The following is a 16,536-nucleotide window of genomic DNA, read 5'->3' as shown; positions in this document are numbered from 1 at the left end:
CCACCGAGACCGCCCTAAGCTTTCATTAAACGCAATGCAACGCTCTTTCTATTCGTTTTCTGTTTCTACGTAGGTAAAATGCTTTCCGTCAATCTAAAAGGATGGAAAATTGGCACAAAACACTCTGTGCATAGTTGCTTTTCACAAAGGAAAATAACAAGCGAAACAGGCATTTCACCGGGTGTAGAGCACTAACGCCCCCTAGTGCCTCTAAATGCCAAGTGAACAGAGGCGCTTAATTAAATATCGAATCCCAGCTCTCTCCGCTTGAGAGGGAGAGCAAGCCATTCTCAAGTGGAGGAGGGATGTTTTCAGCAGCTATCTGCAACATTCTCTGGACCTGGCCACTGTGTAGCTACAAAGAAACCTTTTGTCTGAGGAAACTAACTAAAGAAACTTGGAAGTGGAAAAAGCGAGAAAGAATGAGACAATACCCTTATCTTGGTGACTCATTCACTTATTCGGTCACTTACCAAATCAAATATCCACTACGTGTAGAGAGTACTGTGCTGAAAACCGCACAGGACACGGAGACGTACCCCCATTCGCAGGGAGGTTAGATACCAGAGAGGGAGACAAGATGTAGATTACCTTACGGCAGTTCCGCACCTGTCTTGTTAAACTGTTTACAGCTTCAGGGGAGAGAAGGGATCCAGAAATCGCTTGGATTCTCAGTGAAGTCTTCGCAGAGACGGAGGTGCAAAATAGGTGGACTGGAAGAAACAAAAAAATTAACCTCGTGGGTAGATATGAAACGGAGCAGAGGTGCACAGATATTTAGACCCCGTTCTTTCTTGAAACGTCTAGAAAGTGAAACTGAAGCCAAATTACGGAGGGCCTGGAGTGTCAGTCTTAGGAGCTTGGCCGTACGGGGTTGACAGCGGGTGCCACGGACGGCTCGGAAGAGGGCAAGGGCATAACCCAAGAGCCCTGGGAGGTGTAGGAGAGGTCGCAGCGAGGGAGGTAGAAAGGCATGCGATTCTCCGAAGCAGTCACCGTAACCCAGGTGTAAACTCATAAACGGTAGACGCGGAGTAAGGGCGACACAGACGGCAGGGAGGAGTACGAGGGACACTAGAAAGGAAAACGGTCGGGGCTTCACCAGGGATTGGGTGCATTCCTTTCTCCCTCTAACAGAGGTTATCAGTAACCGGGCTAGTCGCTGGGAATCAAGAGTAAGCAAAACAGGCGTGATCTCTTCTTCCTCACGGGCCACGGGGTAAACTTACCTACCTGAAACTGGATGCGAAAGGCGATGACGGCCATAAGCGAGAGGTGCGTGGTGTCACGTGAGCTACGGTAGGGAGACGAGATGAGTTGAGTAGGTAAGGGGACGCTTTCTTGACCAAGTGACACCTGAGAAGACATGAGAAGGGTGAGGCGGCATCAGTCAGCTGCAAACTAAACAGAGGGACACTTCCTGCAGAGGGGCAGCACGGGCAATGCGCCGTTGTAAGTATGCAGGCCTGAGAGGAGGCCACTGTGGGCAGGATGATTGAGAATGAAAGGAAGGAGCTGCAAGACGAGGCCGCAGAGATCACGCTCCACCCTGCCCAGGGGATGCCCTGCCCTGCGGACTAGCACACCCAGAGAGAGAGTACCAGTGCACAGCCAGATGACAAGCCTGCTCGACGATGCAAGCCAACGCTGCTTCTTTCACCAAGAAAGTCTTGCCTGGTAAACTAAACAGCGTATCCATAGAGCGGACACGTGATTTACATTCTGAAGCAGGCGCCCCGCCTTACGGAACGGCGACGGTTCTCAGCGGGGCCGGGCAGGAGCCGCTCCGCGCGTCTGTCCCAGGGACCCACCCGCCTGCGGGACCTCCGGCCGCCTCGCAGGAAGCTACGACGCCCAGTCCCACGGCTACCTGTGCAGCGAGGTGTACTCCGCGGACGCGTGCCACACACACTTCAAGTGGGAGGGCGGCCTGAGTGGCAAGGCGAGAGGCCGGCCTGCCGCGCAGACCAAGAAGGCGCTCTTCGGCCTGGGCCTAGGTGCTTGCGCCGCACCCCTGGGCCTACCGGGCTCTGAGGGCCCTGCCCTGGACCCCCAGCCCCCCACCCACGCCCTTGGTTCAGTCACAGCAGAGGTGGCCACACCCACACCCTCTGTGACCTCAGCGTTCCACCCTCCTGCAGCCCCGCCCGCCCCCCTCCGCCGGTTGCCCTGGGCTACCGAAGCTGCATCCTGGGGCCAGGGGGTTCCCAGGAGGCCAAGGGAAGACACGATGGCCTTCAATGAGTCGCAGAGGCCTTACGTGGCCTTGTGTGGTTGGGCTCACCTCTTACGTTTCAGTGAACTCTGCGAGAGGACAGGGACCTGCAGCCTCACAGTTGGGCTCCACGGTAAGGTGTGCGGGACAGACCTCAAACTGACCCACGGCATGGAGCAACACCCGCCATCGAGAGGTCTACAAGAGAGCCGCTGCAGCTAGCCCACAGGTCCGAGAAAACTAGATTCTTCTTTATGTAAGTGAGTTTTGGGGAGATTTGTTGCAAAGCATTATCACAGCAAGAGCCGACTAGTACAACATTCTCCAAATCACTGCCATGTCCACGGCTGCCACCGTGCCTACGTGTAAGGCAACTGTGTCCTCGAACTTTGAGAACTCCTGAATGAATTCTCGGTGCCTCTCCAACACAATGTACGTGGCTAAGGTGTCCCCAGATAACTTCACTAACGTACCACCGAGACCGCCCTAAGCTTTCATTAAACGCAATGCAACGCTCTTTCTATTCGTTTTCTGTTTCTACGTAGGTAAAATGCTTTCCGTCAATCTAAAAGGATGGAAAATTGGCACAAAACACTCTGTGCATAGTTGTTTTTCACAAAGGAAAATCACAAACGAAACAGGCATTTCACCGGGTGTAGAGCACTAACGCCCCCTAGTGCCTCTAAATGCCAAGTGAACAGAGGCGCTTAATTAAATATCGAATCCCAGCTCTCTCCGCTTGAGAGGGAGAGCAAGCCATTCTCAAGTGGAGGAGGGATGTTTTCAGCAGCTATCTGCAACATTCTCTGGACCTGGCCACTGTGTAGCTACAAAGAAACCTTTTGTCTGAGGAAACTAACTAAAGAAACTTGGAAGTGGAAAAAGCGAGAAAGAATGAGACAATACCCTTATCTTGGTGACTCATTCACTTATTCGGTCACTTACCAAATCAAATATCCACTACGTGTAGAGAGTACTGTGCTGAAAACCGCACAGAACACGGAGACGTACCCCAATTCGCAGGGAGGTTAGATACCAGAGAGGGAGACAAGATGTAGATTACCTTACGGCAGTTCCGCACCTGTCTTGTTAAACTGTTTACAGCTTCAGGGGAGAGAAGGGATCCAGAAATCGCTTGGATTCTCAGTGAAGTCTTCGCAGAGACGGAGGTGCAAAATAGGTGGACTGGAAGAAACAAAAAAATTAACCTCGTGGGTAGATATGAAACGGAGCAGAGGTGCACAGATATTTAGACCCCGTTCTTTCTTGAAACGTCTAGAAAGTGAAACTGAAGCCAAATTACGGAGGGCCTGGAGTGTCAGTCTTAGGAGCTTGGCCGTACGGGGTTGACAGCGGGTGCCACGGACGGCTCGGAAGAGGGCAAGGGCATAACCCAAGAGCCCTGGGAGGTGTAGGAGAGGTCGCAGCGAGGGAGGTAGAAAGGCATGCGATTCTCCGAAGCAGTCACCGTAACCCAGGTGTAAACTCATAAACGGTAGACGCGGAGTAAGGGCGACACAGACGGCAGGGAGGAGTACGAGGGACACTAGAAAGGAAAACGGTCGGGGCTTCACCAGGGATTGGGTGCATTCCTTTCTCCCTCTAACAGAGGTTATCAGTAACCGGGCTAGTCGCTGGGAATCAAGAGTAAGCAAAACAGGCGTGATCTCTTCTTCCTCACGGACCACGGGGTAAACTTACCTACCTGAAACTGGATGCGAAAGGCGATGACGGCCATAAGCGAGAGGTGCGTGGTGTCACGTGAGCTACGGTAGGGAGACGAGATGAGTTGAGTAGGTAAGGGGACGCTTTCTTGACCAAGTGACACCTGAGAAGAGATGAGAAGGGTGAGGCGGCATCAGTCAGCTGCAAACTAAACAGAGGGACACTTCCTGCAGAGGGGCAGCACGGGCAATGCGCCGTTGTAAGTATGCAGGCCTGAGAGGAGGCCACTGTGGGCAGGATGATTGAGAATGAAAGGAAGGAGCTGCAAGACGAGGCCGCAGAGATCACGCTCCACCCTGCCCAGGGGATGCCCTGCCCTGCGGACTAGCACACCCAGAGAGAGAGTACCAGTGCACAGCCAGATGAGAAGCCTGCTCGAGGATGCAAGCCAACGCTGCTTCTTTCACCAAGAAAGTCTTGCCTGGTAAACTAAACAGCGTATCCATAGAGCGGACACGTGATTTACATTCTGAAGCAGGCGCCCCGCCTTACGGAACGGCGACGGTTCTCAGGGGGGCTGGGCAGGAGCCGCTCCGCGCGTCTGTCCCAGGGACCCACCCGCCTGCGGGACCTCCGGCCGCCTCGCAGGAAGCTACGACGCCCAGTCCCACGGCTACCTGTGCAGCGAGGTGTACTCCGCGGACGCGTACCACACACACTTCAAGTGGTTGGGCGGCCTGAGTGGCAAGGCGAGAGGCCTGCCTGCCGCGCAGACCAAGAAGGCACTCTTCGGCCTGGGCCTAGGTGCTTGCGCCGCCCCCCTGGGCCTACCGGGCTCTGAGGGCCCTGCCCTGGAACCCCAGACCCCCACCCACGCCCTTGGTTCAGTCACAGCAGAGGTGGCCACACCCACACCCTCTGTGACCTCCGCGTTCCACCCTCCTGCAGCCCCGCCCGCCCCCCTCCGCCGGTTGCCCTGGGCTACCGAAGCTGCATCCTGGGGCCAGGGGGTTCCCAGGAGGCCAAGGGAAGACACGATGGCCTTCAATGAGTCGCAGAGGCCTTACGTGGCCTTGTGTGGTTGGGCTCACCTCTTACGTTTCAGTGAACTCTGCGAGAGGACAGGGAGCTGCAGCCTCACAGTTGGGCTCCACGGTAAGGTGTGCGGGACAGACCTCAAACTGACCCACGGCATGGAGCAACACCCGCCATCGAGAGGTCTACAAGAGAGCCGCTGCAGCTAGCCCACAGGTCCGAGAAAACTAGATTCTTCTTTATCTAAGTGAGTTTTGGGGAGATTTGTTGCAAAGCATTATCACAGCAAGAGCCGACTAGTACAACATTCTCCAAATCACTGCCATGTCCACGGCTGCCACCGTGCCTACGTGTAAGGCAACTGTGTCCTCGAACTTTGAGAACTCCTGAATGAATTCTCGGTGCCTCTCCAACACAATGTACGTGGCTAAGGTGTCCCCAGATAACTTCACTAACGTACCACCGAGACCGCCCTAAGCTTTCATTAAACGCAATGCAACGCTCTTTCTATTCCTTTTCTGTTTCTACGTAGGTAAAATGCTTTCCGTCAATCTAAAAGGATGGAAAATTGGCACAAAACACTCTGTGCATAGTTGTTTTTCACAAAGGAAAATCACAAACGAAACAGGCATTTCACCGGGTGTAGAGCACTAACGCCCCCTAGTGCCTCTAAATGCCAAGTGAACAGAGGCGCTTAATTAAATATCGAATCCCAGCTCTCTCCGCTTGAGAGGGAGAGCAAGCCATTCTCAAGTGGAGGAGGGATGTTTTCAGCAGCTATCTGCAACATTCTCTGGACCTGGCCACTGTGTAGCTACAAAGAAACCTTTTGTCTGAGGAAACTAACTAAAGAAACTTGGAAGTGGAAAAAGCGAGAAAGAATGAGACAATACCCTTATCTTGGTGACTCATTCACTTATTCGGTCACTTACCAAATCAAATATCCACTACGTGTAGAGAGTACTGTGCTGAAAACCGCACAGGACACGGAGACGTACCCCCATTCGCAGGGAGGTTAGATACCAGAGAGGGAGACAAGATGTAGATTACCTTACGGCAGTTCCGCACCTGTCTTGTTAAACTGTTTACAGCTTCAGGGGAGAGAAGGGATCCAGAAATCGCTTGGATTCTCAGTGAAGTCTTCGCAGAGACGGAGGTGCAAAATAGGTGGACTGGAAGAAACAAAAAAATTAACCTCGTGGGTAGATATGAAACGGAGCAGAGGTGCACAGATATTTAGACCCCGTTCTTTCTTGAAACGTCTAGAAAGTGAAACTGAAGCCAAATTACGGAGGGCCTGGAGTGTCAGTCTTAGGAGCTTGGCCGTACGGGGTTGACAGCGGGTGCCACGGACGGCTCAGAAGAGGGCAAGGGCATAACCCAAGAGCCCTGGGAGGTGTAGGAGAGGTCGCAGCGAGGGAGGTAGAAAGGCATGCGATTCTCCGAAGCAGTCACCGTAACCCAGGTGTAAACTCATAAACGGTAGACGCGGAGTAAGGGCGACACAGACGGCAGGGAGGAGTACGAGGGACACTAGAAAGGAAAACGGTCGGGGCTTCACCAGGGATTGGGTGCATTCCTTTCTCCCTCTAACAGAGGTTATCAGTAACCGGGCTAGTCGCTGGGAATCAAGAGTAAGCAAAACAGGCGTGATCTCTTCTTCCTCACGGGCCACGGGGTAAACTTACCTACCTGAAACTGGATGCGAAAGGCGATGACGGCCATAAGCGAGAGGTGCGTGGTGTCACGTGAGCTACGGTAGGGAGACGAGATGAGTTGAGTAGGTAAGGGGACGCTTTCTTGACCAAGTGACACCTGAGAAGACATGAGAAGGGTGAGGCGGCATCAGTCAGCTGCAAACTAAACAGAGGGACACTTCCTGCAGAGGGGCAGCACAGGCAATGCGCCGTTGTAAGTATGCAGGCCTGAGAGGAGGCCACTGTGGGCAGGATGATTGAGAATGAAAGGAAGGAGCTGCAAGACGAGGCCGCAGAGATCACGCTCCACCCTGCCCAGGGGATGCCCTGCCCTGCGGACTAGCACACCCAGAGAGAGAGTACCAGTGCACAGCCAGATGACAAGCCTGCTCGACGATGCAAGCCAACGCTGCTTCTTTCACCAAGAAAGTCTTGCCTGGTAAACTAAACAGCGTATCCATAGAGCGGACACGTGATTTACATTCTGAAGCAGGCGCCCCGCCTTACGGAACGCCGAGGGTTCTCAGCGGGGCCGGGCAGGAGCCGCTCCGCGCGTCTGTCCCAGGGACCCACCCGCCTGCGGGACCTCCGGCCGCCTCGCAGGAAGCTACGACGCCCAGTCCCACGGCTACCTGTGCAGCGAGGTGTACTCCGCGGACGCGTGCCACACACACTTCAAGTGGGAGGGCGGCCTGAGTGGCAAGGCGAGAGGCCGGCCTGCCGCGCAGACCAAGAAGGCGCTCTTCGGCCTGGGCCTAGGTGCTTGCGCCGCCCCCCTGGGCCTACCGGGCTCTGAGGGCCCTGCCCTGGACCCCCAGCCCCCCACCCACGCCCTTGGTTCAGTCACAGCAGAGGTGGCCACACCCACACCCTCTGTGACCTCAGCGTTCCACCCTCCTGCAGCCCCGCCCGCCCCCCTCCGCCGGTTGCCCTGGGCTACCGAAGCTGCATCCTGGGGCCAGGGGGTTCCCAGGAGGCCAAGGGAAGACACGATGGCCTTCAATGAGTCGCAGAGGCCTTACGTGGCCTTGTGTGGTTGGGCTCACCTCTTACGTTTCAGTGAACTCTGCGAGAGGACAGGGACCTGCAGCCTCACAGTTGGGCTCCACGGTAAGGTGTGCGGGACAGACCTCAAACTGACCCACGGCATGGAGCAACACCCGCCATCGAGAGGTCTACAAGAGAGCCGCTGCAGCTAGCCCACAGGTCCGAGAAAACTAGATTCTTCTTTATGTAAGTGAGTTTTGGGGAGATTTGTTGCAAAGCATTATCACAGCAAGAGCCGACTAGTACAACATTCTCCAAATCACTGCCATGTCCACGGCTGCCACCGTGCCTACGTGTAAGGCAACTGTGTCCTCGAACTTTGAGAACTCCTGAATGAATTCTCGGTGCCTCTCCAACACAATGTACGTGGCTAAGGTGTCCCCAGATAACTTCACTAACGTACCACCGAGACCGCCCTAAGCTTTCATTAAACGCAATGCAACGCTCTTTCTATTCGTTTTCTGTTTCTACGTAGGTAAAATGCTTTCCGTCAATCTAAAAGGATGGAAAATTGGCACAAAACACTCTGTGCATAGTTGTTTTTCACAAAGGAAAATCACAAACGAAACAGGCATTTCACCGGGTGTAGAGCACTAACGCCCCCTAGTGCCTCTAAATGCCAAGTGAACAGAGGCGCTTAATTAAATATCGAATCCCAGCTCTCTCCGCTTGAGAGGGAGAGCAAGCCATTCTCAAGTGGAGGAGGGATGTTTTCAGCAGCTATCTGCAACATTCTCTGGACCTGGCCACTGTGTAGCTACAAAGAAACCTTTTGTCTGAGGAAACTAACTAAAGAAACTTGGAAGTGGAAAAAGCGAGAAAGAATGAGACAATACCCTTATCTTGGTGACTCATTCACTTATTCGGTCACTTACCAAATCAAATATCCACTACGTGTAGAGAGTACTGTGCTGAAAACCGCACAGAACACGGAGACGTACCCCAATTCGCAGGGAGGTTAGATACCAGAGAGGGAGACAAGATGTAGATTACCTTACGGCAGTTCCGCACCTGTCTTGTTAAACTGTTTACAGCTTCAGGGGAGAGAAGGGATCCAGAAATCGCTTGGATTCTCAGTGAAGTCTTCGCAGAGACGGAGGTGCAAAATAGGTGGACTGGAAGAAACAAAAAAATTAACCTCGTGGGTAGATATGAAACGGAGCAGAGGTGCACAGATATTTAGACCCCGTTCTTTCTTGAAACGTCTAGAAAGTGAAACTGAAGCCAAATTACGGAGGGCCTGGAGTGTCAGTCTTAGGAGCTTGGCCGTACGGGGTTGACAGCGGGTGCCACGGACGGCTCGGAAGAGGGCAAGGGCATAACCCAAGAGCCCTGGGAGGTGTAGGAGAGGTCGCAGCGAGGGAGGTAGAAAGGCATGCGATTCTCCGAAGCAGTCACCGTAACCCAGGTGTAAACTCATAAACGGTAGACGCGGAGTAAGGGCGACACAGACGGCAGGGAGGAGTACGAGGGACACTAGAAAGGAAAACGGTCGGGGCTTCACCAGGGATTGGGTGCATTCCTTTCTCCCTCTAACAGAGGTTATCAGTAACCGGGCTAGTCGCTGGGAATCAAGAGTAAGCAAAACAGGCGTGATCTCTTCTTCCTCACGGACCACGGGGTAAACTTACCTACCTGAAACTGGATGCGAAAGGCGATGACGGCCATAAGCGAGAGGTGCGTGGTGTCACGTGAGCTACGGTAGGGAGACGAGATGAGTTGAGTAGGTAAGGGGACGCTTTCTTGACCAAGTGACACCTGAGAAGAGATGAGAAGGGTGAGGCGGCATCAGTCAGCTGCAAACTAAACAGAGGGACACTTCCTGCAGAGGGGCAGCACGGGCAATGCGCCGTTGTAAGTATGCAGGCCTGAGAGGAGGCCACTGTGGGCAGGATGATTGAGAATGAAAGGAAGGAGCTGCAAGACGAGGCCGCAGAGATCACGCTCCACCCTGCCCAGGGGATGCCCTGCCCTGCGGACTAGCACACCCAGAGAGAGAGTACCAGTGCACAGCCAGATGACAAGCCTGCTCGACGATGCAAGCCAACGTTGCTTCTTTCACCAAGAAAGTCTTGCCTGGTAAACTAAACAGCGTATCCATAGAGCGGACACGTGATTTACATTCTGAAGCAGGCGCCCCGCCTTACGGAACGGCGACGGTTCTCAGGGGGGCCGGGCAGGAGCCGCTCCGCGCGTCTGTCCCAGGGACCCACCCGCCTGCGGGACCTCCGGCCGCCTCGCAGGAAGCTACGACGCCCAGTCCCACGGCTACCTGTGCAGCGAGGTGTACTCCACGGACGCGTGCCACACACACTTCAAGAGGGAGGGCGGCCTGAGTGGCAAGGCGAGAGGCCGGCCTGCCGCGCAGACCAAGAAGGCGCTCTTCGGCCTGGGCCTAGGTGCTTGCGCCGCCCCCCTGGGCCTACCGGGCTCTGAGGGCCCTGCCCTGGACCCCCAGTCCCCCACCCACGCCCTTGGTTCAGTCACAGCAGAGGTGGCCACACCCACACCCTCTGTGACCTCAGCGTTCCACCCTCCTGCAGCCCCGCCCGCCCCCCTCCGCCGGTTGCCCTGGGCTACCGAAGCTGCATCCTGGGGCCAGGGGGTTCCCAGGAGGCCAAGGGAAGACACGATGGCCTTCAATGAGTCGCAGAGGCCTTACGTGGCCTTGTGTGGTTGGGCTCACCTCTTACGTTTCAGTGAACTCTGCGAGAGGACAGGGAGCTGCAGCCTCACAGTTGGGCTCCACGGTAAGGTGTGCGGGACAGACCTCAAACTGACCCACGGCATGGAGCAACACCCGCCATCGAGAGGTCTACAAGAGTGCCGCTGCAGCTAGCCCACAGGTCCGAGAAAACTAGATTCTTCTTTATGTAAGTGAGTTTTGGGGAGATTTGTTGCAAAGCATTATCACAGTGAGAGCCGACTAGTACAACATTCTCCAAATCACTGCCATGTCCACGGCTGCCACCGTGCCTACGTGTAAGGCAACTGTGTCCTCGAACTTTGAGAACTCCTGAATGAATTCTCGGTGCCTCTCCAACACAATGTACGTGGCTAAGGTGTCCCCAGATAACTTCACTAACGTACCACCGAGACCGCCCTAAGCTTTCAGTAAGCGCAATGCGACGCTCTTTCTATTCGTTTTCTGTTTCTACGTAGGTAAAATGCTTTCCGTCAATCTAAAAGGATGGAAAATTGGCACAAAACACTCTGTGCATAGTTGTTTTTCACAAAGGAAAATCACAAACGAAACAGGCATTTCACCGGGTGTAGAGCACTAACGCCCCCTAGTGCCTCTAAATGCCAAGTGAACAGAGGCGCTTAATTAAATATCGAATCCCAGCTCTCTCCGCTTGAGAGGGAGAGCAAGCCATTCTCAAGTGGAGGAGGGATGTTTTCAGCAGCTATCTGCAACATTCTCTGGACCTGGCCACTGTGTAGCTACAAAGAAACCTTTTGTCTGAGGAAACTAACTAAAGAAACTTGGAAGTGGAAAAAGCGAGAAAGAATGAGACAATACCCTTATCTTGGTGACTCATTCACTTATTCGGTCACTTACCAAATCAAATATCCACTACGTGTAGAGAGTACTGTGCTGAAAACCGCACAGAACACGGAGACGTACCCCCATTCGCAGGGAGGTTAGATACCAGAGAGGGAGACAAGATGTAGATTACCTTACGGCAGTTCCGCACCTGTCTTGTTAAACTGTTTACAGCTTCAGGGGAGAGAAGGGATCCAGAAATCGCTTGGATTCTCAGTGAAGTCTTCGGAGAGACGGAGGTGCAAAATAGGTGGACTGGAAGAAACAAAAAAATTAACCTCGTGGGTAGATATGAAACGGAGCAGAGGTGCACAGATATTTAGACCCCGTTCTTTCTTGAAACGTCTAGAAAGTGAAACTGAAGCCAAATTACGGAGGGCCTGGAGTGTCAGTCTTAGGAGCTTGGCCGTACGGGGTTGACAGCGGGTGCCACGGACGGCTCGGAAGAGGGCAAGGGCATAACCCAAGAGCCCTAGGAGGTGTAGGAGAGGTCGCAGCGAGGGAGGTAGAAAGGCATGCGATTCTCCGAAGCAGTCACCGTAACCCAGGTGTAAACTCATAAACGGTAGACGCGGAGTAAGGGCGACACAGACGGCAGGGAGGAGTACGAGGGACACTAGAAAGGAAAACGGTCGGGGCTTCACCAGGGATTGGGTGCATTCCTTTCTCCCTCTAACAGAGGTTATCAGTAACCGGGCTAGTCGCTGGGAATCAAGAGTAAGCAAAACAGGCGTGATCTCTTCTTCCTCACGGGCCACGGGGTAAACTTACCTACCTGAAACTGGATGCGAAAGGCGATGACGGCCATAAGCGAGAGGTGCGTGGTGTCACGTGAGCTACGGTAGGGAGACGAGATGAGTTGAGTAGGTAAGGGGACGCTTTCTTGACCAAGTGACACCTGAGAAGAGATGAGAAGGGTGAGGCGGCATCAGTCAGCTGCAAACTAAACAGAGGGACACTTCCTGCAGAGGGGCAGCACGGGCAATGCGCCGTTGTAAGTATGCAGGCCTGAGAGGAGGCCACTGTGGGCAGGATGATTGAGAATGAAAGGAAGGAGCTGCAAGACGAGGCCGCAGAGATCACGCTCCACCCTGCCCAGGGGATGCCCTGCCCTGCGGACTAGCACACCCAGAGAGAGAGTACCAGTGCACAGCCAGATGACAAGCCTGCTCGAGGATGCAAGCCAACGCTGCTTCTTTCACCAAGAAAGTCTTGCCTGGTAAACTAAACAGCGTATCCATAGAGCGGACACGTGATTTACATTCTGAAGCAGGCGCCCCGCCTTACGGAACGGCGACGGTTCTCAGGGGGGCCGGGCAGGAGCCGCTCCGCGCGTCTGTCCCAGGGACCCACCCGCCTGCGGGACCTCCGGCCGCCTCGCAGGAAGCTACGACGCCCAGTCCCACGGCTACCTGTGCAGCGAGGTGTACTCCGCGGACGCGTGCCACACACACTTCAAGAGGGAGGGCGGCCTGAGTGGCAAGGCGAGAGGCCGGCCTGCCGCGCAGACCAAGAAGGCGCTCTTCGGCCTGGGCCTAGGTGCTTGCGCCGCCCCCCTGGGCCTACCGGGCTCTGAGGGCCCTGCCCTGGACCCCCAGTCCCCCACCCACGCCCTTGGTTCAGTCACAGCAGAGGTGGCCACACCCACACCCTCTGTGACCTCAGCGTTCCACCCTCCTGCAGCCCCGCCCGCCCCCCTCCGCCGGTTGCCCTGGGCTACCGAAGCTGCATCCTGGGGCCAGGGGGTTCCCAGGAGGCCAAGGGAAGACACGATGGCCTTCAATGAGTCGCAGAGGCCTTACGTGGCCTTGTGTGGTTGGGCTCACCTCTTACGTTTCAGTGAACTCTGCGAGAGGACAGGGAGCTGCAGCCTCACAGTTGGGCTCCACGGTAAGGTGTGCGGGACAGACCTCAAACTGACCCACGGCATGGAGCAACACCCGCCATCGAGAGGTCTACAAGAGAGCCGCTGCAGCTAGCCCACAGGTCCGAGAAAACTAGATTCTTCTTTATGTAAGTGAGTTTTGGGGAGATTTGTTGCAAAGCATTATCACAGCGAGAGCCGACTAGTACAACATTCTCCAAATCACTGCCATGTCCACGGCTGCCACCGTGCCTACGTGTAAGGCAACCGTGTCCTCGAACTTTGAGAACTCCTGAATGAATTCTCGGTGCCTCTCCAACACAATGTACGTGGCTAAGGTGTCCCCAGATAACTTCACTAACGTACCACCGAGACCGCCCTAAGCTTTCATTAAACGCAATGCGACGCTCTTTCTATTCGTTTTCTGTTTCTACGTAGGTAAAATGCTTTCCGTCAATCTAAAAGGATGGAAAATTGGCACAAAACACTCTGTGCATAGTTGTTTTTCACAAAGGAAAATCACAAACGAAACAGGCATTTCACCGGGTGTAGAGCACTAACGCCCCCTAGTGCCTCTAAATGCCAAGTGAACAGAGGCGCTTAATTAAATATCGAATCCCAGCTCTCTCCGCTTGAGAGGGAGAGCAAGCCATTCTCAAGTGGAGGAGGGATGTTTTCAGCAGCTATCTGCAACATTCTCTGGACCTGGCCACTGTGTAGCTACAAAGAAACCTTTTGTCTGAGGAAACTAACTAAAGAAACTTGGAAGTGGAAAAAGCGAGAAAGAATGAGACAATACCCTTATCTTGGTGACTCATTCACTTATTCGGTCACTTACCAAATCAAATATCCACTACGTGTAGAGAGTACTGTGCTGAAAACCGCACAGAACACGGAGACGTACCCCCATTCGCAGGGAGGTTAGATACCAGAGAGGGAGACAAGATGTAGATTACCTTACGGCAGTTCCGCACCTGTCTTGTTAAACTGTTTACAGCTTCAGGGGAGAGAAGGGATCCAGAAATCGCTTGGATTCTCAGTGAAGTCTTCGCAGAGACGGAGGTGCAAAATAGGTGGACTGGAAGAAACAAAAAAATTAACCTCGTGGGTAGATATGAAACGGAGCAGAGGTGCACAGATATTTAGACCCCGTTCTTTCTTGAAACGTCTAGAAAGTGAAACTGAAGCCAAATTACGGAGGGCCTGGAGTGTCAGTCTTAGGAGCTTGGCCGTACGGGGTTGACAGCGGGTGCCACGGACGGCTCGGAAGAGGGCAAGGGCATAACCCAAGAGCCCTGGGAGGTGTAGGAGAGGTCGCAGCGAGGGAGGTAGAAAGGCATGCGATTCTCCGAAGCAGTCACCGTAACCCAGGTGTAAACTCATAAACGGTAGACGCGGAGTAAGGGCGACACAGACGGCAGGGAGGAGTACGAGGGACACTAGAAAGGAAAACGGTCGGGGCTTCACCAGGGATTGGGTGCATTCCTTTCTCCCTCTAACAGAGGTTATCAGTAACCGGGCTAGTCGCTGGGAATCAAGAGTAAGCAAAACAGGCGTGATCTCTTCTTCCTCACGGGCCACGGGGTAAACTTACCTACCTGAAACTGGATGCGAAAGGCGATGACGGCCATAAGCGAGAGGTGCGTGGTGTCACGTGAGCTACGGTAGGGAGACGAGATGAGTTGAGTAGGTAAGGGGACGCTTTCTTGACCAAGTGACACCTGAGAAGAGATGAGAAGGGTGAGACGGCATCAGTCAGCTGCAAACTAAACAGAGGGACACTTCCTGCAGAGGGGCAGCACGGGCAATGCGCCGTTGTAAGTATGCAGGCCTGAGAGGAGGCCACTGTGGGCAGGATGATTGAGAATGAAAGGAAGGAGCTGCAAGACGAGGCCGCAGAGATCACGCTCCACCCTGCCCAGGGGATGCCCTGCCCTGCGGACTAGCACACCCAGAGAGAGAGTACCAGTGCACAGCCAGATGACAAGCCTTCTCGACGATGCAAGCCAACGCTGCTTCTTTCACCAAGAAAGTCTTGCCTGGTAAACTAAACAGCATATCCATAGAGCGGACACGTGATTTACATTCTGAAGCAGGCGCCCCGCCTTACGGAACGGCGACGGTTCTCAGGGGGGCCGGGCAGGAGCCGCTCCGCGCGTCTGTCCCAGGGACCCACCCGCCTGCGGGACCTCCGGCCGCCTCGCAGGAAGCTACGACGACCAGTCCCACGGCTACCTGTGCAGCGAGGTGTACTCCGCGGACGCGTGCCACACACACTTCAAGAGGGAGGGCGGCCTGAGTGGCAAGGCGAGAGGCCGGCCTGCCGCGCAGACCAAGAAGGCGCTCTTCGGCCTGGGCCTAGGTGCTTGCGCCGCCCCCCTGGGCCTACCGGGCTCTGAGGGCCCTGCCCTGGACCCCCAGCCCCCCACCCACGCCCTTGGTTCAGTCACAGCAGAGGTGGCCACACCCACACCCTCTGTGACCTCAGCGTTCCACCCTCCTGCAGCCCCGCCCGCCCCCCTCCGCCGGTTGCCCTGGGCTACCGAAGCTGCATCCTGGGGCCAGGGGGTTCCCAGGAGGCCAAGGGAAGACACGATGGCCTTCAATGAGTCGCAGAGGCCTTACGTGGCCTTGTGTGGTTGGGCTCACCTCTTACGTTTCAGTGAACTCTGCGAGAGGACAGGGACCTGCAGCCTCACAGTTGGGCTCCACGGTAAGGTGTGCGGGACAGACCTCAAACTGACCCACGGCATGGAGCAACACCCGCCATCGAGAGGTCTACAAGAGAGCCGCTGCAGCTAGCCCACAGGTCCGAGAAAACTAGATTCTTCTTTATGTAAGTGAGTTTTGGGGAGATTTGTTGCAAAGCATTATCACAGCGAGAGCCGACTAGTACAACATTCTCCAAATCACTGCCATGTCCACGGCTGCCACCGTGCCTACGTGTAAGGCAACCGTGTCCTCGAACTTTGAGAACTCCTGAATGAATTCTCGGTGCCTCTCCAACACAATGTACGTGGCTAAGGTGTCCCCAGATAACTTCACTAACGTACCACCGAGACCGCCCTAAGCTTTCATTAAACGCAATGCGACGCTCTTTCTATTCGTTTTCTGTTTCTACGTAGGTAAAATGCTTTCCGTCAATCTAAAAGGATGGAAAATTGGCACAAAACACTCTGTGCATAGTTGTTTTTCACAAAGGAAAATCACAAACGAAACAGGCATTTCACCGGGTGTAGAGCACTAACGCCCCCTAGTGCCTCTAAATGCCAAGTGAACAGAGGCGCTTAATTAAATATCGAATCCCAGCTCTCTCCGCTTGAGAGGGAGAGCAAGCCATTCTCAAGTGGAGGAGGGATGTTTTCAGCAGCTATCTGCAACATTCTCTGGACCTGGCCACTGTGTAGCTACAAAGAAACCTTTTGTCTGAGGAAACTAACTAAAGAAACTTGGAAGTGGAAAAAGC

Source organism: Leucopleurus acutus (assembly GCF_964270905.1).
Source record: "Leucopleurus acutus genome assembly, chromosome: 2".
Taxonomy (NCBI): domain Eukaryota; kingdom Metazoa; phylum Chordata; class Mammalia; order Artiodactyla; family Delphinidae; genus Leucopleurus; species Leucopleurus acutus.
This window is presented reverse-complemented; position numbering follows the sequence as displayed.